The 25,329-nt window shown below is 42.8% G+C and overlaps 2 protein-coding genes across 4 annotated transcripts in view; both read right to left on the minus strand.

Moving 5' to 3' along the window:
- The window catches only part of LOC117232507 (protein Wnt-7b), a 105,747-nt gene that overhangs the window by 63,541 nt on the left and 16,877 nt on the right, over positions 1-25,329 (minus strand). The gene's annotated exons all lie outside the window — the stretch shown is intronic.
- Positions 7,385-25,329, minus strand: part of LOC117232506 (ataxin-10) — a 49,199-nt gene continuing 31,254 nt past the window's right edge. The window contains exon 7 of one of the 2 annotated variants that reach the window (XR_004493137.1): positions 7,385-7,644. The gene's annotated coding sequence lies outside the window, so the exon portion shown is untranslated. Of the gene's footprint in view, positions 7,645-16,316; positions 16,898-25,329 lie in introns of those variants that run through there. The other variant, XR_004493136.1, reaches the window with a different exon arrangement.

A 25,329-nucleotide genomic window follows, 5' to 3' on the forward strand; every position in this document is an offset into this window, starting at 1 on the left:
CGCTAGCCTCGTGAATCACCACCGACGTTCTGCGAGACCCTCTTCAAAGACCCAGTGCCCCAGAGCGTCCGAAACTCAGCTGATCCGCGTTTTCTTCTGGGTCCCTATCTATATACCGCTTCGATAGGCCGGATCCAGCAAAGGTTGCCCGGTTTACGATAAATCGCGAGAGAACCACTTCCTTTCTCCGAGCATCGATTTTTTCCTCTCCGACCTCTTACGTTTCGTAGATCGAAGGAATTCGATTTTGCGATCTAAAGGTTAAACGTTAAAGTTATTACGTCCTGTGTCGCGGAGAAAAATATTGCGAGCGAATTTCAACGTACCAGCACCGAAAGACAAAGTTTCGAAAGCGAGTGCGAAAAGATAAAACACGAAACGTTGTCGAAATACACGTCCTTTCGAAAAGGACGATAAGACTGCTTGGGAAATATTCTGCCAAGCGTTCTCTCCGAATCGAAGAAAGAACAAATTACGAACGAACAACGAATTAATAAAACTTCGACAACGGAGGAGAGAACGAGAGAAAAGTAGCGCAGAGAGGCGAAAGAAAGAGAACCGAAGAGACCTTGGAGCGTTGAAAAGGCTCTGCAAAGTGCGTGCTCCCCTCCCGGATGGGCGTTTCTTTATATCGGTCATAGGTGGGGGTGGGTGGGTGGATGGGTGGCATCGGGAGGAAGAGAGGGTACCGATTCAATTTATGCTCCGACAATGTGGCTTTGTCTCGCCAAATTATCATACATGAACCGACGCGCATAATCCTTGGTTGGCTTGCCGGGCATTATCATATCATAGACGCGCGTTTAAGTACCGGTTCCCCGGCTTCGTCCCCCTGGTATTAACGCGAGAGGCGCCTGTGCTTACGTAGTCAGGAAAAGACCATCGTCTTCGCGGGATCGTTTCGTCGATTAAACGCCTCAATGGAACGATTTCGCGGTCTGTCTGGCTCGGTGTCTGCCCGCCAGCCAGCCAGCCAACCAACCAGCTACAGCCAGCCAGCCAGCCAGCCAGCTGTCGGCCAGCCAGCCAGCCATCCCGATGACGAGACGATCGAGAATATCGTTTCTACCTTGCCTCGATTCGCCACGAGGTAACCGTGAGACGCTTGTTCGCCAGCTTCGTTCATGGTTCGTTTGGATGTTAGCCGGAGAGTTAGGCTGATTTATGTCGCTGCTTGAATTATGTCGGTGAACCGATTCGAGTCGGATCGGGATAAGGGCCAAGGTTCCTTGGCTTTTCCGTTAATACCTCGCTGGCGCGGTATGAGATTATACGTGGACGGAGTAAGCATATATCGTCAACGATATTTCATAGTCGTTTTTTTGGGGGGGGAAATTTTAATAGCTTTACCGCGTAACATCGGGGACGGTGATTTTTGATGGTTCAATAGATATTAGATCGTATTGTAGATAGCGAGTTTCGATAGTTTTATAATATCGTGTTATATCTATAGTAGTAGTTCGGTGTAATACACAAAAGGGGACAGGTTTTTACGTTAAGAGGATCTTTGGATGCAAATGTATTTTGAAATTCCAGTCTGGTTTTAAATTAGATTTCTTTTATCGTAATTCGAATGGCATAATTACACGGCAACGATAGCAGTATCGTAGGATCGACATGTACCATACGGTAAAGTATAATCGCAATAATGAAATACCAATCTAACCATACGATAATTAGCAATAGTAATTTTAATTCAGACGGTCTTATCAAACTCTAGCTACGAAAACTCGTAGAATAAAAGTTTCTTCAACGATGTCGGAACAGGTGTTCGAATATGCGAATACGTATAATGTCATCAGTCTGTACGTAAATATGCGCGGTATGTAAATATCATCACTGCGATCAAAATTATCTGTGACATATATCGTTACTTGCCAGGACGTGTTAAGTTTTACGTCTTACCGATAACGCGAAGGGAAGCAAAGTTTCGTGAGATATGTGACACACGAACAGCATCGGTTTAGATGCACGTTGCACCGCGGCTTCGGATTAGTACCCACGAGGTATTACCGGTCTGGTCACGCTCGAGAATAATGTTTCATGCGAGTGGTACCGATTCAGGATAGCACGATGATTGTGCTAACACGCGCATGCAGATTTATAGCGTCTCTAATCGTCTACAAAAGCTGCAACAAGATAAATAGTCATTACGCCGTTCCTTTTGCCCCTTGTTCCTATACGATCGATAAACTTCGATTCCCATTGATTTCGGTATAAATTATCGCATTTATCATCGAAGAATATCGAGGAAAACGCAGGCAAATTGAATATCGAAAACTACTCGCGTATCTCTCTCGTATCGGTAAAACGAGAGAGAACGAAGAAAGAGTCTCCGGCTAAACTACTAGACAATCTTTCAAGCGATTAAGGAAAAAGATAATATTTGTTAGATAATCGATTCGTAGGAAATTGAAATAAACTTTTAACGTATTTCTTCGTTTAATCGAAACGCGGATTCAAAGCTACGACGAAACACATTTTACGTTTTCTACGGCCACTGTCTTTTTCCATAGTTGGCGAATCTTAATCCTGACACGCATACCGATGACATTTGGCAACAGAGGTAACGTTTTCCAACGTGCCAGATACCTACGTTACACTGTAAATTCAAATATATCTATACTAGCGTGTAAAAGATGCGAGTAAACTGTTATTTATTTTAGAAATCTTCGAGAACATCGAGAACTTCGGTTAGTCGGACCCGGCTATCGAGGAAAATAGGATTTCTCTAAAATGTCGAAATACCTGACTAGTTAGTTTTGCCCTACGGGTATGCACACACCTTTCTCGCTACGCTCTACTGGAAGGAGAAACAGAAAAGATGACGCGCGATGCATCGTAGGAAGGATCATTTATCATTTCAAACGTTGCCACATATCGTTGGAACGCAGAGAACATAATGTTAACAAGTTGCACTTTAATGTTTCGTTACGTTCCTCGCACGCGATCGAGTATACGCCGTCGCAACGCGTTAATATCTCGTCACCACTCGACGAAACCACCGACACACTTTGAGAGTAAATTTCTATTAAAGAACAGCACCGCAGCCAAGATAATTACGAGCATCGACGGCGTGCAAACAAGATAACTTACAAGCCTGTCGGTCGATCTCGATCGATCGATCACGATCCCACCGTGAAACGCTATAGCGATCGCGCGTTCCTTCGACGCTACGTTAGGACCAACCCGACGAATCGTCCAGGGGGATAAAAATCGTCGCGTTCAATTTTATTTGAAAGAACGTACCTTTGCCTTGCTAATTTCTTCTTCGCCGTACGATTCGCTCGAAGCGCAAATAATTTCCACGTACCGAGAGCCGACGCGCCTAGACGACTCTCGCTAAAGGGGTTCATTTTTCCATCGTAAACAATCACTTTGCGGCAAAAGCAATAAAAACACCTTGCGCCACAGCCAGAGAGTTAATCGCACAACGTGATTACTGCACCTCGAGGGGCCTCGAGACCGATGAGATGACTCTTCCAGCGACCGCTTATTTCGCGTCCAGACCCTCATCGCGCATAATTACTCGCTTTTATCGCAACCAGAAGGAATTTCTCTTCTACGAATCATCCAAAAAATTTCTCCTTTTCACTGGCACGGTACAGCGGGTATAACGCTGCTTTTTTCTTTCTCCTTTTTTTTTTTTTTAATTAATTATCGCACAACGATACAGCGCGAAATAACGAAACTAACGTTACTAGGTTTTGGCTGTCGGTATCGTTGATTTTTCGATTTCGATGTCAGTTGATAGGTAGGATATGGTGGTAGAAAGAACAATTTTTTTGGTTAAGAGGTGCCAATTTCTTAGATACGAGCTATCGATATTTTCGAGACGTTCGATAAGATACGACGAAATCGTGACTCATTGCGTGCTCTTTCCCCGTGGTCTTCGTGTTTAACGTTAGAGCCACGGTTCCCCTCACCCTCAAAAGACTTCGAAGCCTAAAATGCTGCAACTAGCAAGACATCGTTGGCAGATGCTTCTTTTCGTACCAGATATTCCATGGGAGAAGTACCACCGTTTCTATATTTTACAATCTTTTCTTTTTATCGAAGAACGATCCTCGTCTCTTTTGCCCGGCAACGAGAAAACTCGAACTAAGCCAGGGAATAAAAGAAAGAAAGGAAAAAAGAAAAAAGAGCGAAACCCACACCTATAGCTCGATACCTATACCCATGCCATTCCTCGTGGAATTAATCGCAGAAAACGTAATCAGCCTGAATCGTGGAGGTGCCGTACGGATGAAACGCGCGAGACGTCACGAAATCGAGGGTCGAATTTGCATATTTCCGTGCTGGTTCCGCGTTGGATCGCGTGCTACGCGAGGCGGTACGTCAACAGAGAGGAGATTTCTCAATCGAAGCGGGGCGTATCGCGCGAGGACGACGAGAGGCTTGAAAATCCGACGCATTGACAGGATAATTACACGCACGTAGGCTGGCCGCTTGTCTGTTCCATCCCGTTCGTTGCGTTCATTCGTCTGTCAGCCGTGGAGAACGAAAAACATGGAGGGAATAAGGTGAGAAGAGAAGAGGACGGGAGAAAGAGGAAGAGAAAGAGATCGGAGAATACAGCGAAATAAAGACGGTAAAAGAAGGAAAGAGAGAAGGGAGAGAGAAAAGGAGAGGCGCGCTTGGTAGCTTGGACGACCGAGCCGAGCTACCGGTGGATCAGCCAGCGGCCACCCACGATGTTGATCATCGCCGAAGATCGACCGAACCTCGCGCCGACGTTCCACGGTATTTTCATTTGCATAATGGAAATTGCGCGGCTCGCCGCCACCGACCGCTACGTTTCCGCGGGACCCGATAATTTAAAGGATATTCCGAAGGTGTTCCGTCCGATGAGTTTATCTTGGACGCGTCGTTTGCGCTAACCGACCCAACTGACGAGTATCGAATGGAAACGTCCAGCGAGACTCTATAGCGCGCTTTGATCAAAGTCGAATCAACGGTCGAGTACGGTTCTATGGTGCGATTCGATCGTTTCAGGCTGTGCGATGTAATCGGCATCGAGCGATTGTACGCCGATTTTTGGATAAAAAGTCCTTGTTACTCCTTCCGCTTCCATAAAATTCCCAAAAACTTATTTACCTTCTTCGGTTGCTCTCCTCCCTCGATCGAGTATTCGCATAACATAGAACGATTTAAGGTCCAGCACTTCCTCGAACTTGTCAGAAGCGAGTCGTTTAACGAACATCGACAGGATTAACCGACAGTTTACAGTCTATCGCGTTAGGCGTGCTGGTTTTTACAAATTTAATCGGTATGAATCAACGTTACGTTCAAGGTATAATAACTTAGCTTTATCATCGGAGGTTGGAGCACGTGGATAATGCCGGAGGGGGAAAAGAAGTTAATGCGAATTTATCGCGACTGATCTGACTATTAACTCGGAACATTATGGGACGTAAGTGGCTGCGCCGTATGGGAACTGTGTAGCTCGTTCTTGGCATACGTTGCGGGCAAGAAAAGGGGAAATGAGCGTGCAGTTGCGGCTTAACACGCTCCACAGAATGTAATATCTACTTTTTCGCACGCAGTCTATTTATTATCGTATAAAATACTTTAATGCAGTAAGATTTCCGATCATCGATATCGCTGCCTCGAGGAAGTCTGTGGGGTTCGACGAGGCTTAATGGGGGAGGAGGAAGCTGTAATTGATACTAACGTACAAGAATGTGCTTACTAAGCTTCCAAGAAGCCACTTGGAACGCTAATTTGTTTACTTTTTCGTTTGTTCGCTCGTTGTGTTTCAGTGGATCGAGCCCTTAATCCACAAATTCGTAGAAATATCGATTCGATACGAAAATTATTTGCGACACCGTATTTGCGACTATGCATTCTCTATAGCGATGGGATAATTCATTCTTTCCGCAGTCTCGGACAATTAGTTCTTTCGACGTAGATAACTCTTACGTGTTAGTTTCCGCAATAATAAATCTCAATTTCTTTCTAATCGATTCGTTCGGCTAGGCTTGCAAATAATCGCGTTGCGAATTACATACATTTACTCTGTGCTTTTTGTACGTGCACTCGCACCTTTCTATCCGAAGGACGACCGTACCAGACGCGGCAATCATCGACATTCGTCGTAACGAGACCACAGGAGCGGCTGTCCGGTTTAAAAAATCGCGCGGACACGCGTTTCCACGTGTCCCCAGAGCTTTCGCTTTCTCCGGCTGATCTTTCAGCCTGCCCACGCGTGCTCGTCCGAGAACGATAAAGGACAGTCACGAATCCGCCAGCCAATTCGAATCGGCATAATTTAACCGCGTATAATGTCTCCACGGCCATCGGAACGCTTTGATTTAAGCGGTTCGTTAAAATCACGCCTTTCCTCGTGCTCTGTATAATAGGTGGACGCGACATAACGAGCTCGTAAAATAAAGCGTTAATTAGCGTTTGTCTTTCTTCGGACGGACCAAAGAATAATCGAGCGTCTCTAATTTCTGTTCGATGCGTTTCCTTATCGTTCAAAATCGTTACGAGCGTATCTGTTAATTGTACGATTAAAGGCGCTACGTTTAATCGATCGAAATTAACGTATGCTCCATCGTAAAATTAGCGTTTAATAAAATTTCAATTTCCTCGTTGTTACATCAAAGAACAACGGTGACTTACTGTCTCATATTAAGGACTGGTGACCGACGATATACAATAAATTTGATTATCCCGTGCAAAGTGCAAAGTTCGATGTAAATGCGCGGAAGCTTACTTTTGCCTCGAATAGTCTTACTACGCTTGCGGTCGTGGAAAATTGTAAATTAACTTTACCGACCAACTTTACGACCTCGCTGTATCATTTCCACCTACTGTACTCGAGTACACCTATAAGAAGGCTCGTGCTACCGTATTTTATTCGCTGTCCCGCATATTACGTCGCTGCCGCATTCGTCATCGAGCCAATTTTAATAAATAACAGCCATATTATGGGCGAGTTCGACGAAACTCGCGCGAGAATAAATCTTACTCTACGTAAAAGCGGCGATGTAACGTTCAGGGTACACGGACTGCTTAAGACATCGACGGTGTTCCTGTCAGGGCGTAATAATAGCCGGCAATCCGTTAATCCGTCAGGTAGTTGGTTGTCGCGAGTCTCGTTCGAGACGAGGCAAAATTTCTTCGGTTCGGTTCAAAATGGGTTCGGTTCAGGTTCCGTGTTTCTCATTTAAAATAAAAATACGCGACGATCTTTCGAGATAACTATGCGTATAAATCCTCCTAGCAGCTACGTCGTAACGATATGAATTCTTTCAAAAGGTCGGCATCCTTCTCCGATAGACTCGGAACTCTGAAACCTGGATCTCACGAACCCATGGTCGAAGAAGATCAATGGTGGACGGCACATCGTACCTAACCCGATCCTCGGAGGATGGTCGATCAGAGAATCGTGGAAACCGGGGCTACTCGGTGAGGTCGACACGCAAACACGTGTACCACGGTGGTGGCCGTGTCCGGGTGGCGCGAAGCGTGAGAAGAGCGGCCGCGTGGAACACGGAACTATTCGTGGCGCGTTATAAATTCGGCGAGGACTACGGAGGCTGGGCCGATCCGGGTCCGCGTGTCCACGCGGTAGACCATAGCCCGTGGAACAGGGTCCCGTGTAGCCACGTCGGCGGACATCGACGATTCCACGCCCTATAAATACGCATAAATATTCCCATAAATCCCGTGTACCATCGCGTTACACGCGTTCACGAGAGAAGGTCCCAAGAAGATCGCGGCCTCGTTCTGCCGCGAACAGGCTGGTATCAAAGGAAACGAAAAAGGGAGGGCGAGAAAGGAGGGGAAGGGAGAAGAAAAGAGAGGAGGAGAATCGTGTGCAGAGCACGGCGCGTTCAGTGTGTATATCATATATGGAATAAATTACGCTTAACGTACGTACTCGCCGGCCGAGCCAGTTGGATTTATACACTCGGCCGACTTTCTGTGTATTCCCGATGTAATCGAGCGTTTAGCGCGCGATTCATGGCTCTCATTGATCGCCGCTTCAACAACAACATGTACGAAATTTGCATTTTTATAGGGGACGTAGAGTCGCGCGCGAGAAACTTTGACTATACGGATTTTTCCCTTTGTACCTCGAACGACGTTTAAAGAAACGTTTCGATCAACGTTATCGGGATTCGTTTATTGCACCGTTATCTTCCGATCGTCGCGCTCTTATACTCGATATCGATTGACATTTATCTCGATATCGTTTTTGGTTTACGATTATCGTAATACTTTGAATACTTTTGTTCGCTCTTAACCGTTTTACGCTCGATACCGCGTACCTGTAACGTCGTATTTTAACAAACTATTAGCCAGATGAGCGTATCTATTCTACACCAATAAAAATCCATCTCGTTCATTCTCGTCCGATAAAATCTTCTCTTTCGTCTCGGTTAAATCTTCGATCCACTTTTTGCCACGTAAAATACGACGCAAAAAGGTCGAAGAAATAACGGCGCTCGATTAATTTAAGATTAATCATTCTGCCGTGGAATGCAGCGTGGCGACGATTATTAATTCGTACAACGTTCCACGAGAACAAGACGCGGAGGGACAGACGGTCCAGTCCGTTCCGTAGAAATGACTCATGTGAATAACTCGGTGAGTCTCGATAGCGATCAGCTCGTTAAAGTCGTGTAGCAGGGGCCGAAAATACGGTTTTACCGGACAATGCGAGCCGTGCACCGGGAAAACGTGCGAGCAGCTGAGCGGCACTCAAGAGCGAGAGAACGAGAACGAACCGGTCAGAGGTGGATAAATAGAACAAACTGCTGCTAGGCCGCGTACGAGAGGTCAAGAGTACGATGTATCGGATGCTGCGATCGAAAAAAATAATTGCGCGTCTCGCGGCTGGTTCTTTGGAAACTAACGGATTTATCGTCGTAATACGATGGAACGTACGGAATTTTTTCCACTTTTGCTACGTGGATAAAATTGCGCGTTCACTCTCTATGATTCCATATGATTCGATATATGACTCTACGGTCGGATCATCTATTCATATGGGCGTGATATTATTCCGAGAACGTAATTCTATTTGAAGAGAAGCAGTGGATTATGTTGTAAATTGTTACCTTTGGAATATTATTATATTATTATTATTATATATACATTATAGAATCGTAGGATTTTTATATATTATTTATTTAAAATGGATTAAACAAGTGTTGGTTAAACAGCAAACGATGGTTGTTTAACGCGAACTAAATACGATAACGTGCTACAATTAAGACAACTAAACGGTTAAATTACAAGCCTCGTCACCACGGTTCCGACGCTCTGTTTCGCGCGGACCCCACTCTCCGACTTCTCAACTCACACCGATCGTTAATTCGTCTTTCTCCCTTTGCATCCCTTTGTCTTTTCTCGTAGCCCCACCACGCACGTGTCCCGCAACCGTTCGTGACCAGGATCACGTAGGCCTTTTTTCCGCGTAACTGTTTGATCGAAGGGCCGACGATGGACCTATCGGCACTTAGGCTTTCTCGCGACATCGTTTATGGTTCACCCGACATCTCTTAGACCTTTCGTCCACGATACTACAGAATATACTGTAATACGTTCATATGCGATTATGTTCTACGTATGTTAGGCTATATCCAAAATTCCCCGTGTTAATAGTCGCTATATTAAAATGGATTCGATTACGAGCGATCGGAGTACGGTTAAACTTCATTTACGATAAAACGTGTCGCGTAAATACCAAGGCAAAAACATTTAAAAACGAGAGTCCTTATCGTATGATAGATAGGATTAAAAACAGAGACGAGTATTTCTCTCTGTTTCGTACGAAAAGATAATAGCGATTGTTTTTAAAATATGAAAGGGTGCAGTTCGGAAAAAGATAACCTGTGACATTTACGATAATGGGCTGTGCGGACTCGATAACTCCATCTTCGCTTTCCACCTTACGAGCAGGCCAAACTTCGTTCCAAAAGACGAGAGAGTTTGCGTCGCTCGAAAAGTAACGCCTCGTCGCGGATCCGCTTCGGTCAGCTAAGGTTGTTTCGGCGCGTAACGATGAAATTATCGGGCCCGTAAATCATCGGTAGCGCCTCCCAGCTCGCGACACGCGTTTTATCCAACAGTTTCACGCCACTAGCAGCGGTGTCATTAAGTGTAATTAAACGCTACCATTCAGGGACTTTTGATATCGAGAGAGAGAGAGAGAGAGCGCGAGAGCGAGAGAGACAGAGAGAGAACGAAATCCAGAAGAGAAACGAAACGCCGGAGAACCAGAGATCCTCGTCGGCTGAAAGGATCCTCGTGGGCGAACTTTCAATATTTTTCACAGCTCGCTATCGTCGCCGACTCGCCAGCCAGATAGTACAGGTGTCACTAATTACTCTGATAACAGCGGCGCAGACCGCCTATCGGTTGCCTATCGTCTGCGAAATTAAGTGGTCGATATTTTTCTTTGGTAGCCCTCGATAGATTCTGCGCTAACAGAGGGTACAGCGCAAAACAGGATGTTAAGAGGCTGTTTTATCTACCGTGCAAGTTTATTCCTCGACGGCTTAGAGGAGCAGATTACGCGTCACCTCGAACACTGGCGTTCGCTCGATAGTTTCAGAGTTATGATTTTGGTGTTGAAGTAGATGGGAAGTAGTAGCTGAGATGTTTATGGCAGGCTGTTTCGGTGTGGGTTACGCGAGTGAATGATTTCAGAGCGTTATGCGAGGCACAGGATTGGCACAGGATAAAACGAAACTAATAATCACGGATCGGTATTCTATAAGCAAATTTTATAGATCACGAATCTTCCGATTACTATTCGCTCATAAAATTGTACTAACGTGTTTGCGCGATATACATTTTCGATCCGTAACTTGTAACTTGTCGATTCGCTAATAATATCGTTGTCTCAGAACGATAACGTTATTTTTATCATCTGCCACGAAACAAGAAGCAAAGGAAGTTGACGAAATTATATAAGAGAAGCATCGATCATGCGCTTCGACGCTAAAGTTTCGAAACTTTCAAAAAGTAGAGTCGACCGCTTTTTGAGCAGCCACAAGAGGACGTAATAAACTGAAATAAATTCGTCACCGAGGAAAATGTCTTTCCGATAAATACCAGCCCCGATTAACCGAGATACCGCTACGATAATTGCCTGTATAGATCCTTTCGAACACCTGGGAATCGTCCTAATTCACGGTAACCACGGGTTCGCTAGGATACGAAGGAAAAAATATTTGATCGGCTAGAAATAGAGGCAGACTCGTTAATTATCCGACCGGAGGTGTGCACATATCGGGCCACAAATTAACATTATTTTATGGATGACATGGAAATGGAAGAAGCGTTCTTTCTACGAACGAAAGAGCTCGTTAAGCCAGGTATCTTTAGGATCTGATCTTCGGCCAGGTAATACCGAAAATATCTTTGTAGAACGGTCCTGACAAGCGGAGAGGTGGCGAAAATTTCAACCCTGGCGCCTGAAGATTTATCGAACGGCTTCCCTCATTCACCTGCTCCTCTGTGTGCGTCCGTTCGTACGACAGAGGGATTACACGGTGAGAACGCCGGAAAATAGAAACCTTGAACGGATAGCGTTCCAACGGATAGGGAACCAATAGCGGATGAGAAGTAACACGGTCCAAGAGGATCTCTTCGGGAAAGCGTGGCAAGTGCGACGCAACCGTGACCATTCGATTATTCGTGTCGACAAATTTTCATCTTTTCGTTCGTTCTGCTCGTGAATGTGTCCGATAGTTTCTCTTAGACGTTGAAGTTTTATCAGAGAATCGTATAATCGTAGACGATTGCAGCGAAATTTAATTTACAAACATGTTTTGCATATTAGAAGTGAAATACATAGATTAACAGTGGACTAGAACAGACACAGTAGTATCTCAGGTGACGGCGGTATTTAAGGGATTTTAAGGAAAGCATAATTACGGAAACGTTGAAAATAAAAACCAAAGAAATAAAAAATATACAGAACAATCGTCTATGTAAAGAATAATGCCTACACAATTGGCACAAAGTTAATTAGATTTGGCGGTCGACTAGACAGTCGCGTTTCATCGACGGTCGCCCGACCATCCGATAGAATCTGTCGTAATGGACGGTGATAATTATAACGAGCGCGAAGATTACAGCGATTATGTAGACGCGCAAGCATTCTTCAGCGGGGATAGTAATTGGGATAAGCAGACTGCTAGTCGGAGAGCAGAGCCGCTTGAATACGTTAAGGCGACTTTTGTCTCCGTCCATCGCACCGATGCTGCGCGATCAGCTGACGTCCTTTCCTTTCGAAGAAAAAATTACGCTACTTTTTTCCTTTTGACGCATAATAAATTCATTCGTCGTTCAAACTGGTTCCACTCTGAAGCGTGCGCGTAATCTACCGCGAATATTTAGAGACGCGTTTAAAGCGGTTGAAAATTTACATTATTTATTTCATTTATATTATCCTTTTCAAAATTTGAAGCTTCGGGCTATTTTATTCTTAGGTATTTTCAGCTTTGAACTATTTTATCTCTCAATATTTCAAGCTTTGGATCATTTTGTTTCCAGTTCTTTGAAACTTTGAATTATCTTCTTTTTAGGTTCGCAAATAGAGTAAATCGAAATTTAGTTTGTTAGGGATCTCCGGTCTATCTTTGGTATTTTACCTTCGTTGAAAATTTTATCGATACATAATTCGATGCTTGCTTTTGTATTTCCGTAGCGAGAATTTAACAAAATTGCACGATCTCGTTAAAATTGATTTTCATTATAATCGTAGCGAATGTTCCTTTATTTTTGTAATGTTTTGAATATTTAAGAAGCAAATACGTCGAACAGAAAAAGATCGTAAAAAGGAAGTAAATACGTAAATGAAACATAATGTTATCGCACTTTATAACGTATAACTCGCAATTTATTCAATGGTATTTCATGCTTTAAAAATATTTAATGTCTCCGATATACTACTTTGCACGTTCGATTACCCAACATAGGCTATAAATTTAATTTTATAGTCATCGATGATCGAGCAGTTTTTCACATAAATATAATTTACCTCTTCAGATAGTCGGGATTTTTCTCCCTTTATTAATCATCGATAATGATATTTAACTCGACCATGTTTCCAAATATTTGTAAAAATCGACACGCTGGTTGCGATTAATTTCACGAACGGAGCGTTCTCTTCGAACGGTTTTCACCGTAAAACGTCGTCAAAAGCCATCGATTAAATTATCAGCTCGCCCGTTTTTGCTTCGCTTTCGTTTTCATCTCTGTTTCATTTTTCTCGGTAATTGTTATTTCGACGAAACCGCTGATTTTCAACGACGATACAGCTTCGCGTTGGATTCTTTGTGCTACATTGTATATACAGTACCCCCTGCCCTCCCGCAGTTTTTTCAACCTTTACTCTCCGTATTTTCTTCTCTTTTCATAGTAATTTCAGGCGAAGGGTACAATCTGCGCGTACCTCGTTCTCGCTAAGAATCGGTTCGCGATCGTCGTTTAATTATACACGATCATGTTCCGTCTATCGGCGTTAGCAATCACGGTTAAACGGTTTTTACGCGGCGTATATTTGCTTCTCTTTTAAGCTTGATCGCGAAATTACACCGTTTCGTAACCGATCTTATAAATAACACCATTTACTTTTCAATCTCATTAAGACCTCTTGGTTCGCGCGCATCGCCCCCTGCTACTTATATATTATTATTTCAATATCATTTAGCGTAAATAACCATCTTTTGCGTCCTGGACATTAATCTTCCATCGAAGCGTTTAAGTATCGTTTTACCCCATTTTTTATGCGTCTAACTTTTTTTTCCTTCGGTTAGGATTTACAAGATCCGAGGGATTTCTCATAGAAGCAGGGCATCTTTCGATGTTCCACTTAGACGTCGCCGACTATCTCAACGCCTCGATCAAGAAACAAAAGTATAAATCTGCTAAACTCGAGTCTGCCGAGTAAATTTGCGACGCTACTCGCGTCTAAGGAACGACTCACCCAGCAGAAGCTTAAGCTCGTTCTTAAACTTACTCGTCCATCTCGCTCGAAATTATCACGCTGGATCTCTCGATCTCTCGATACCTCGATCGAAAACGAAAACGCGAATTTGACTAAAATTGAGTCTCCTGTATAAATCTTTGGTTGCAATTCTATCTGAGAAATGATCCACTTAACGGCTTAAACTCATTCTTAAACCCGATCGTCCATCTTCCAGGCTTGAAATTATTATCCGCGTATCTCGTCATTTCGATCGAGAACGAAAATACGACAATCCTTCTTCGAGCACATCCGCCAAAGAAAAAACCTATTTATTACCACCCGACACGTCGATTCAAACTGGCTCTGGTATCTCTGCCATCGCATCTTTTCGATCGCCGACTCTATCGACCAGCGACGTTCGTCTTCTCCCATACAACCGACCGCCCTCTAAGCTCCTGAACGTAACGTAACCGGCGAATCGGTTTCGAGTTCGACGCGTTTTCGCCTCGTTGAAGTCCGCGCGCGCGTGGATCGGTTAATAAAGACATAGATCGTGATCGTTGGTGAATGGAAGTGTGTCGTTCGGCGACGATCGACGCGGTCAGATACGAGATCGTAAATTGCTACAAGTTCTTCGTGTCCACGCTTCTAACAGCCGCCGATCGTACGCGATGATCCGCGTTTAATCGCTGTGCCGTCGATACGCTTTTGAACCGCCGAGTCTCTCGCCAGGGTTAACTACGATTCAAAAGAGTCGCTTACCTTGAAGCCACGAGGAATACGAGTGCGCTTCCGATGCACGATATTCTAGCGATATTCATCGTGGTTCAACGTATTTATTAATTTTGCGTATTACCTTTTGGTGTAATACGATAATCGTGTTTATCGCGTGTAATGAAAATCATTTACTGTTCCAGACACGTTATTCAATATCCGCTATTCGTAAATTAAGTTCTTATTGGGATTCTCGCTTGAAATTTACTTTTTCTCTAACTATAATTTAACGTGTTTTTTTCAGTTTTAAACTGGTGCCTTAAATAAAATCATATGGTAATTAATTCACGCTTAATTACTGTAGACTGTAAACAGGTGATCTCGCAGACAGCTAACGTTTATCGCAATATTACGCACGTACAGGTGCGGAATAAAAATCAAATTCAATTGTTCTGCTTCATACCGTAATAATCAAGAGATCTAACCGTTTCGCAGACGTTCTATAAAAGTTGCGGATTAAACGAACCGCATTATAACGAACGTTTCGCTTCGCAGCAGTACGCGCAATACATAGGCACTCGCGCATTAGCGTTAAATTCGGAAGATAACCATACGCGATAACCCTGCTCCATTGAAGCAAAACAGGTCGAACTCAAGACCATTCAACGAGAAAAACGCGACCAGAATCTAACGTAATCTCGATCTAACAGCAACGAAAAGCTCGTGCGAGGGAAAGAACCCTAAAAAGCGTGCTAAAACATTCCGTTTCGACGAGCACGATTCGTTGCTTGCACAAAATTCAAAGACAGCTCTCGTTCCAGCGTTGCGATACTATCGCCAAGAACCATCAAACAAGCGAACGAACCAATAAAAACGACACCCCGGAACGTACCTTACGGGCCGTCATCGTGAAAGGGAGGCGAGGAATTCGGCTCGCTGGTAGCACAGAACTCTTAACCCGCTCGAAGCTCGTGGCGAAACGTACACGGTGGATCGCTTCTTCTTCTTCTTCTTCTTCTTCTTCTTCTTCTTCTTCTTCTTCTTCTTCTTCTTACATTGTTTAACCCTCGCTCGATAAGCGCCGGATCGTTGTTGTCACGAGCGCCGAGCATTTTCTTTTATAGCAAGAAAGCGATTTCTTCCATATTCGGCGAACGTACTTGAGAAATAAATCATTCGTCTACGTAGTTTAGTAGAGCAAGGAACAAACATGGCAAGACGAAAAATTAATACTGCCCACGTATAAACGCGATTTGGAAAATAACAGTGAAAGTGAAATAGTACGATTCATAAGGAAACGATACCCGGAGAAACATTTGCAAGTAAAGTACATGCAAATTTTGAGATTGAAGAAAATTCAAGTGACGAGAAAACCGTACCAGCATCCAAAGAACCACGCTGGAAGATAATCGAAGGGGAAGCCTGTACGAAACCGTATACTTAACTTTATACAGGTTTCATAATAAACGTAATAAACTAAATACGCGTGAAAAATGAATAAAGAGGAAATAAAAGTCCGTCGTGTCGCGTGTCAAGCGTATCGAAATTGGTCGCAAAAAAATTCCACGACAAAATTATTAGGATATGAAATTTTGTCACGTCGTTTTCGACACCCCGAAATTGAGCTCTTACGGAGCGTCGACGTAAAAGGGAGGCGAAGAATCGAGCTGGCTGGTAGCCCGAAACGCTCAACTCGCTGGAAACTCGTGGCAAAACGCGCACAGTGGCTTCGATTCTTCGTCCTCTTTGATCAATTTGAATCGCGAGGACGCGGTCTTAGGCCGACATCTTTCATGCCCGAACGTTCCGAGGGAGCAGTTTCTCCGGGCACTTAGAGATATTTTAATGGCGCTTTGTGCCCCTCTGTCTCTGTCTGGTCGGCCAAATGGAAAAGGGATTCCCTTTATTCGAAACGCGACCGCGTTTCGTTTCGCCCTTTGTCTCTCCACCTCATCCTTCTCCTTACCTTCGTCCAGGTTTCACCCTTTTCCTTTCCTTCTTCTTTCTTTGCTCCTCTCATTATACTTCTTTCGGGCGACGTCCGCTGACCACTGGTTATTTTAATTGGATCTTCGCCGAGACTTTTTTCACCCGTCCTCCCATTCCTTCCGTAAGCATCGTCCCTTTCCATCCCTTACACGCCGTAGATTCCCGCTGCCGTCTTCCAATTCCCTGGATACCCTCGGTTTTTGTGCCAGGCGCGACAACCTTTGGCGACGACGCACGGAATTCGATATACAGTGACTACAAAAAGTATTTTATACGCCACTGTGTTTATCGTTGTATTTACGCAGCGATTCGTTAGATTATAATAAATTTCAATTTCTGCGTTGCGTATCGATCTTATGCGATTACAAAAATTTCTAAATTTCGTTTACAGCTTCGAATAAGTGGATTCGAACGACAGGAGTTACAAGCAGACAAGAGAATCGTTGAATTCGTGCGATATAAATTCCAGTCGGGTCCAACTCGGGATAAATCCACTTGAAAGTTCGATCGAAAGTTCGATCAAAGTCGATCGAATATATTCTAAAGTCTTCATCTTCGTTAACTCGTATTCCTTTGATCTTTTTAAAAAGCATCCCTTCTCCGCGTTTGCTCGAAAGAAACGCTCAATTTATTCAACAGCCTCGCATTAATTCCGACACTTGGACAACTTTCCAAAAAGTCCTCCTTTCGGTGTCAAATTAAATTACCGGAGGCAATTACCCCTGGAAAATAATCAAGCAAGATTCTTACCTGCTTCAAAAGAACTTTCTTGTAACAGCTTCGACGTGCCATTTATATCAAAAATATCACGAGACACTCCCGACCGATTCGAGAGTGGTAATCGTTTAATTAGCACGTATATTCTTCGAAGATCTTTATCGGCGAAGACTCTGAGAAAATTCGCGCCGCTTTCTTGAAGGATGACGCGAAAGTTTTTTTGCGGCCGGGTTTACCGTTTCGAGAGCGACCACGAGCGACCACAAAACAGTCGCCATACTTTTTTTCCCTTTGCAAATTCAGAATATCGTGGCAAGTTTTTTGTTCAAACTTTCATATGATAAAACAAGGCGCGTACAGACACGTAACAGACGTATTGTCAGCGTCTCGCGTTAATATACAAATATGCGTATATCGAATTATTTTTATAACTCGCGATATTTTTCAAAAAAAAAAAAAAAAAAAAAAAAACGAGATATTTTTGAAGAACTCGATAAAACTACGAGCTTTTGTTCGTAGGTTGGTTTTATTCTACTCGTAAGTTGCCTTTCGTAACGAACGCGAAACAGTAAATAAGCGAGCAAAACCTGCGCAAAAGAAAGACAAAATTTTCGCCGTACTGTTTTCACGATGCAGACTTCCGATGGAAAACGAGAAATTAATCCAAAGGAATATACGAACGGATATTACTCACGCATCACACTTTCACGAGCGGTGTAATTAATATTTATGCGATCGACGCCAATGGGATTAATTAAGATTCACGCGAAATACACGGAGATGCTGTAAATGGAGTACCAGTTTGATCAGCTTGGAAATTTATTATACGTAACGATGATTAAAAGTCGCGTGACGCCTGCAACGTTTATTTCGAGGAAAATAGAGTGGTTTCTTTTTGTTTCCATTTATTGAATACGAAATGAAAATAATATTTCATGTGGTGGATAGTGTTCAAAAGTGGTTTGCCAATGCATCCTGCGAGTTGTCTTTATTAACGTTGTTTAATACGTTTATAAACGTTGAAGCAAGGTATTTCGTTTATTTCTTGTGACGTATTGTAGTTTTTCGTAAAATAATATTCGACGATATCTTCTGTTCTGTATCTTTCCTCGATTTTCTAAAATTAACCAAATGGGAAAATAAACGATTAAAAAAAGGACGAAATTCTACCAGAATCGGATGCTGGACAAAGCCTTTTGCTCGAGCTCTACCTATCCGTAGCGTTGTTCCGGTAAAAGTCGCGCGCCGGTTTTCAACAAGCGACTGACATAGACGATGAAGACACGAACTCTACTACCGAAGCGAACTCACTGAATGGTATTACTACTCTTCGCGGCAGGAGGGCCGACTCGGGCTTACTTTACACCGTTGGATCTTAATTTAATGCCCAGGCCCCGCCACGACATCGATGCCTCTCGTTCGAATCGTGTCCCACTGCGATTCGTTCTATAGAAACGAACATTGCGTTCAATGGCTGCCGGGGGTGGTCGTGAGTTACGTCGTTCATTGGGTGATTTAAATGTATGCAAAAATAATTGCTGTTACGTTTCTGCGTTGGCGTTGTTAATTCTCTGTAGACAAAACGGGTTGCGCGTCGATAATTTAACCGATATTTCACCTCTGAATTTATATTATTCTTCTTGGAATTTGTACTTTTATTGGAGAAAGTTTGAAACGTTTAAGTCGACGTTTAAGATCGTACGATATAATAAAGGGATCGATAGATATCCTAAAATGTTTTAAACTCCTCCCGGACGTTTGAAAGGAATTCTTTGCTGTTAATTAATTGGAGCGATTTCAAAGTTAAACAGCAGTAGATTTAATATCTTAATTTGATCGCTCGTGTAAAGTAACGACTCTAATTTTCTTTGTCGCGATCGATCGTGAATAATGTCACTTTCTTGTATATAAATTAAATAAATTATTTGTATCGTCTTTAAAAAATGTGAAACTAAAGATGTATGATCTCTATCTTACGTCGCGAAATAGACAATAGTATAATTTGGAAAAAAAATTTGGAAAGAAGGGGTAAAAAAGGTATTAAGATTAGGGTAGATTCAGCGTTCGCAAAAAGTTTCCAGAGAATAAATTCCTATGTATTTTACGATCCCATAATTTGCAGATACTGATTTCGATAATTGCACGGAATTGCCGTTCAATCTACTCGCTAAAACTTTAAATATAGGCCTAAGCGAATTATACCTACAAGGGGCAAGCTTACGACAGAATATTAGCTATTTCGTTTATGGTTCCGCTAAAATCTATTACGCTTGTTATACTGGGAACGACTGTATCGTTTGATCGAGAGATCGACGGATATCATGGAATTTCTCTAGCTTTTTTCAAAGCCTAGACGAGTCTAATATTTAGAAATTTCACTGGAAGCCAGCTAAACACGCACTTTCCATTCTCTTTACCACTTTCGCCCTATCGGTCGTAATTCATAATTTAGATCAATATCCATGGTTCCGTTAAGTATCCCGCGTTTCGATCAATTTAAAGGCTTATTAATGGGTCCCGGAACCGCGGTGGATTATGATCGATCGCTTCGAACACGGTACGCTGTTATTTCGGAAATTCTTGCCGAGCCCCTCGTTAATTCGAAGGGTTTACGGTGGGCTGCAACACTCGTAATCGTCCAACATTGTGTCCCAGGAATGCGCCAGGAATTCCTCGACCGGCCTGGAAACCGTCTCTTTGTGTCCTTTCGCTTGTAAACTGTAATCGATCGGAAGGCGTATAACGCGAGGTTTCTGCTCGACGATCGAATTCGTGTTCGAAGTTTCGTGGAGAACGATGGCTTCGGGTTATCGGTGTTTTAAATTGCGGCGAAAGTGTGAACAGTTTGCGTGAATCAAACGAATCGGGTGGTGGACTTACAAAAAGCTTATAAGATGATAAATCGTAAAGTGAAAATGCAAGGCGAATTCGCGCAGAATCTTTCAAGGGATGAAACACTGGATCGTGCAGAGACGAGAGTGCGACTGAATCGATTTGAATATAAGTAAATTAAAAGATAGAAAGTATAACGTTGAATTTTCTTCCAAATCCGTTTAATTTTCTTCCATTTAATATAAAATTAAACATTGATATCGTTATCCAAATAAAGAAATTCGTTCAGCAAAATATCCTGTTAAAGGAACATTAATGCGTTTAAATATGAGATTTTTCATTTCGTTACGTCGTTCAACACGCTACAACGAATATTAAATAATTGGATCGAAAGTAATAATTTATTTATTAAGAATATGTTTCGTCGTTAATGTTCAATCGTTAAACAGCGATACGCTTAGCCATCTATTATCGAAGATAAAAGTGGTCGTTTATTTTTGTAACACGCGCAGCATCAAGATCTATCGCACACTGTCGATCGATGATGAATCGATGGATACGACGACACGTTTCAAGCACGTGTAACACCTTGTTGGAGTATGTCCGCGGATGCTAACGTGGACGACGCCATTCGATCAAACAACAAAACAACAAGACTCGAGAAAATTGACGTCGCGTAAGTCTACAGAGATAATAAGTCATTGATAAAACGAAGACTCTGTGCGGTGAAGCCTGAAGATGAATTGCATTTTACGTGTTTATACTTTGAAAAGAAGTTCGATGTAACTCATTACGAAAATAAGTCGATCTTTAAAAAAATTTCAGCGCTAAAATAGTCCAAATTCGAAAACTGGAATTCTTCAGATCTTAGCTTACGTTTTCACCTTTCATCGACCATAACTTTTATTTTGGAATCTGCGCCAAGGTTGAAAAAGGTAAAAGAACGGATGTATGGCTTTGCGTGAAAATTGAAAAACAGAAACAAGAATTCAAAAACGAAGAAACTGAAAATAATGGTATTTTTTTTAGTAAAGATTTGTCATTGAGATCTCGGTGATGAGATATGGACGTTTGTTATTATAACGGGCGGTTTAAATGCAAATTGATAATGGCGAACAAAAAAATTCAAGGAGTCCAGGAAATGGTAAAAGTCCATGGCTCGGAGTACCATGTACATGTACGCGCATTATATATATTATCCGAATGCATCAAACGGATTTATCGTGACATACGAGTATAATTACTCGACCGTGCAAAAAAGGCAAGTAACATTCCAACAATTCTACCTTTCACGCGTTGCAGTTTTGCAACGCTCGGATCGTGTTCATCAATCTCTTCGTTCAATTGCGTTCAACGATTGCGTTGCAAACGTGAGAACATTTCGTTTCAATTCTTATTCGCGTACATTCTTATTAGTGTCTTAATTATTTTAAGCATTTCTTCTCGAAGAAAGGAAATTCGACGAAATTTTCCGATTAGTGCGAAAAGAAGATGAACGTTTCCGTCAATTGTTATCCAACCCTTGTATTATTTTCCTCGTATTATACGCGTATCCGTCGTTCGGGGTTGATATCAGAAAATATTTAACTTGGGCAAATGTTAAAAACATATCACCTTTTTATCACTTTTCAATTTGCACGATCGATCGGTATCGTTGCTGAGCGATACGAGTTACGAACGCGCGAAAAGAAACGAAAGCTCGTAAAAAGTCGCACCTCCGCTGTCCATACTGCTCTATTATACGGAACTCGATCGTGACTGAATATAATTACTTCAAGGATGGTCCAGACGAACTTTGCGCAACTTTACGAGCCTCTCGTTATTGACTACAGCTCACCTCTTGTAACTCTCCATCGGGCCTCATCGTTCCATACCTGCGTTCTTCGGATTCGATTTTGTTCGCAGAGTTAAGTTGCGTGGTATGAGATTTATTTCTACCGGGCGAGTTATACGAGATGCGTTATTAGTTGGGTAGAAATAGATGACGCGATTTCACATTTATTCTTTTTCTTCTTCGGTCTTCTTTCTACGAGTACAAAAAGGTACGTGGAAATATTCGTCGCAGCTACTGTACGTCTCGAAAGGTCAATTTTATTTTACAGAATTATTCTTCTCCGAGTCGTTAACGAATAACGTTGCGTTGAAAAATGTCGGGTTGACTAAAAAAAAATCTGGCAACCGCGAAGATTTACAACAGAATCTCTACCAGGCACGTAACACCGCCAAGGAACGGGTTTGTTGAAAACACGTAGATTTTGCCGTTGTTTCGCCGTTGTAATACTTTGAAAACGCCGGCAAAATTAATACACGCAGGTGGTCATGCGGGGAACACGTGTAAACGTCAGAAGGATGCGCTCGAGAAGACCGTAATTCACTGCACGATTTTCAAGGAGCTGTCTGAATTTATCATACGCAAGAACACTGGGCCGTGCATCAAATTTCATTGCACGGCTGTGGAAGTTTGACAAGGTGTGACGGGCCTGTAGCACGTGTCGACGCGATGCCGCGCCCTCGGCAGCTTGCTTCGCGTTCCATTCGCCTCTAAATGCGACCCTTTGCCTGGCCTTGATGCCCTTTTTACGTAACATGCGAGGTATTCGCTTATTTTTTTGCCAAAAACAAGAGAAGATCTTTGTTCTCGACGTGGAGAGAATTTTTTGCGCGATGCGATCTTCCATTTCGCTCGCTTTCGCGTACACTGCCTCGCGAAAGCATTTGAACGAGTATTTATTGCAGAAAATTTTTACGTTCGCATCGTACGTGTCATATTTTGACATTTCATCGACACTGCTACGATAAACGAGTGTCACGATTATAGCGTTAACGTTTGAAACCACTGTGAAAATGTGCATGGAAATTTATTACACGTTTATTGCAAATATACGAATTTCTAACATTAATGGAATATTTATTAGTAGATTGAAGCATTGTCGTATTATATTTCGTCCCCAGAAGATAAATATTTCCTTAACGATGTTACGATTTAGTTATTGCACAGATATACAACTGCGATGCGCATCCGAATAGAAGCAGAACTTACTCGTACGAACGGTAAACTTTCTTTTCCAAGCAACCGCGGAAGATCAGTAGCAAGGACGACAAAAAAGGCAAAGAAAGTTTACAAAGACCCGAGATCGATCGATCGAGAAAAGAGGTACGACGTACGATATAATAGATACCAGAATCGTTGAAAACAAGGGCAAATTTCCCCAACACCGAAGAAAGCAAAAAAGTACACCGCCCTTCGCCGAAGACTAGAACCGATTCCCGTCAAAAAGATCACGCTGACCTATTGTCGAACAAGCGGTCGAAGAAAGCGGATAGGCTTGACAAAGAGTCCAGAAACCTTCGACATAAGACGCAGAATTACCGAAAACAACAATCAAATTTCGCCGCGAAACCAGTCTCTACGCTTCGTCGATGTGGACGGCGACACGAGAAAAAGGAGCAATAGGGTAGAGAAACGGGGAAGAAAGAAAAGGTTTATCGAGCGTAACCCCGTAGATTTTTGGAACAGCCTTCGTCGAATAGGTCGTTTACCCTTATCTCCGGTCGAATCTACCGGTGAAGTGCGAACGATCGAGCCTCTGCGACGAAACCGAATCTCGATCGAGGTGGTCCTTTCGATGGGTTCAGGATCCCTTCGGGACCCAAAAGCGATCACCTCGCTTCGCTGGGCCTCGTTGCGTGCCGGCAGTCGTTCTCTTCGTCGTCTTCTCTCCCGTGGAAAAAAAGGGCCAAGGGAGGGAGGCGCGCCTTTGTGAATATCGTTGGCCGACGCAACGCAGAAAGCTACTTTATAAGTAACAGTCGACCCCATTTACGTTGTTCGACCAACGAGACGAGAGTACGTTTGGCACACGGGGTGAGGTAACACGAACCACGAACGCGATAAAGTTGCAATCTCTTCGGTGGAACGTAACCGTGACATTAGGGGAGGAAACACGCGGAGCGAGGGTAGCAGCGATGTTTGCCGAGTGAAAATTTGTCGAAGAGTCGTACGTAGGCATAGTAATTGGCTTGTTCCGATGATTGAACCGAAACGGTCGAAACACTTTTGGCGGGCTATATTTATTTGAGGAAGTTTTAGACTTTATTTTAAAGAAATCGTAACGGTAATTGTCGAGCGTCGAAGATTTTAAAAATCGAAGACGATAAGAAATAAAAAAAAGGATAGGAGGAAGAAGAAAGATTTAGCGCACGAATAAGCGGGATTTATATAGAATTACGATATCATACAGAACTATAGAACTAATAAAAATCAATAACTAAAAATATCAACAATCATTCCTGCGAAATGTCACATTCGAAAATAGACGCGTATTTCTATTTACTAAATTATATCTTTTCACGTGTACATCGACATTGTAAAAAACAGTCTTATGTTTTCGACGCTTTTTCATTGATGCATCTATATGTCTACATATGTTAGCAGACTTGTTTCAATCGGATCAATATCCACGTAAAACGATAGTCGTCAACGAAATAATCGCAGCGAGTGAGCGATAAAATTTCGATGGAAGAAGGTAAGGTGTCTTACCTAGTTTGCCGTGGTTCCTGGATCTGCCCAAGAATAAGAAGGGCTATCGCGATTGCCGCGATGTCACCACAACGCATCTCTTACATCACAATCCCCTTGTTTATTTGAATTCATAAAACGGATGCACACGGGACGGAGTTTTACGCTTCCGCAGTCAGGCAACCGGATGCACGTCGGATGTTTGTCGTTTCAGTGGCATGACACGCGTTTCACGGTCCTCTCGCACGGCATTGCACGATTTCTCGCACGGAACTCGACACACAAACACGATCTACATACCTCGAGTTCTAGGTCCTTTCCTCGAATATTTTCAAAGAATTATTCCTTCTACCGCCGTATAAAACGTACTTTAAAATTCAATCACGAGTCGTCGCGATTTTTTTGGAGATTTACGAAATATCTTTTTTTCGTATAAAACGACGTTCAAGTCGAAAGAAGGTCCTTCTTAGTCGCTTCAAGTTGCTCGGAAATTATTTTTCAAAGCCTCTGCACATTTTTCTTCGACTTCTTAAATATTGGATCCAAGTACCAAGAAATTCGTCTTTCGTTCGCCTTTAGTTGCTCGATAATAATTGCTCGATTCTTTTTTCCACACAAA

The sequence above is a fragment of the Bombus vosnesenskii genome, unplaced genomic scaffold (assembly GCF_011952255.1).
Source record: "Bombus vosnesenskii isolate JDL3184/JDL3185 unplaced genomic scaffold, Bvos_JDL3184-5_v1.1 scf7180000013289, whole genome shotgun sequence".
NCBI lineage: Eukaryota > Metazoa > Arthropoda > Insecta > Hymenoptera > Apidae > Bombus > Bombus vosnesenskii.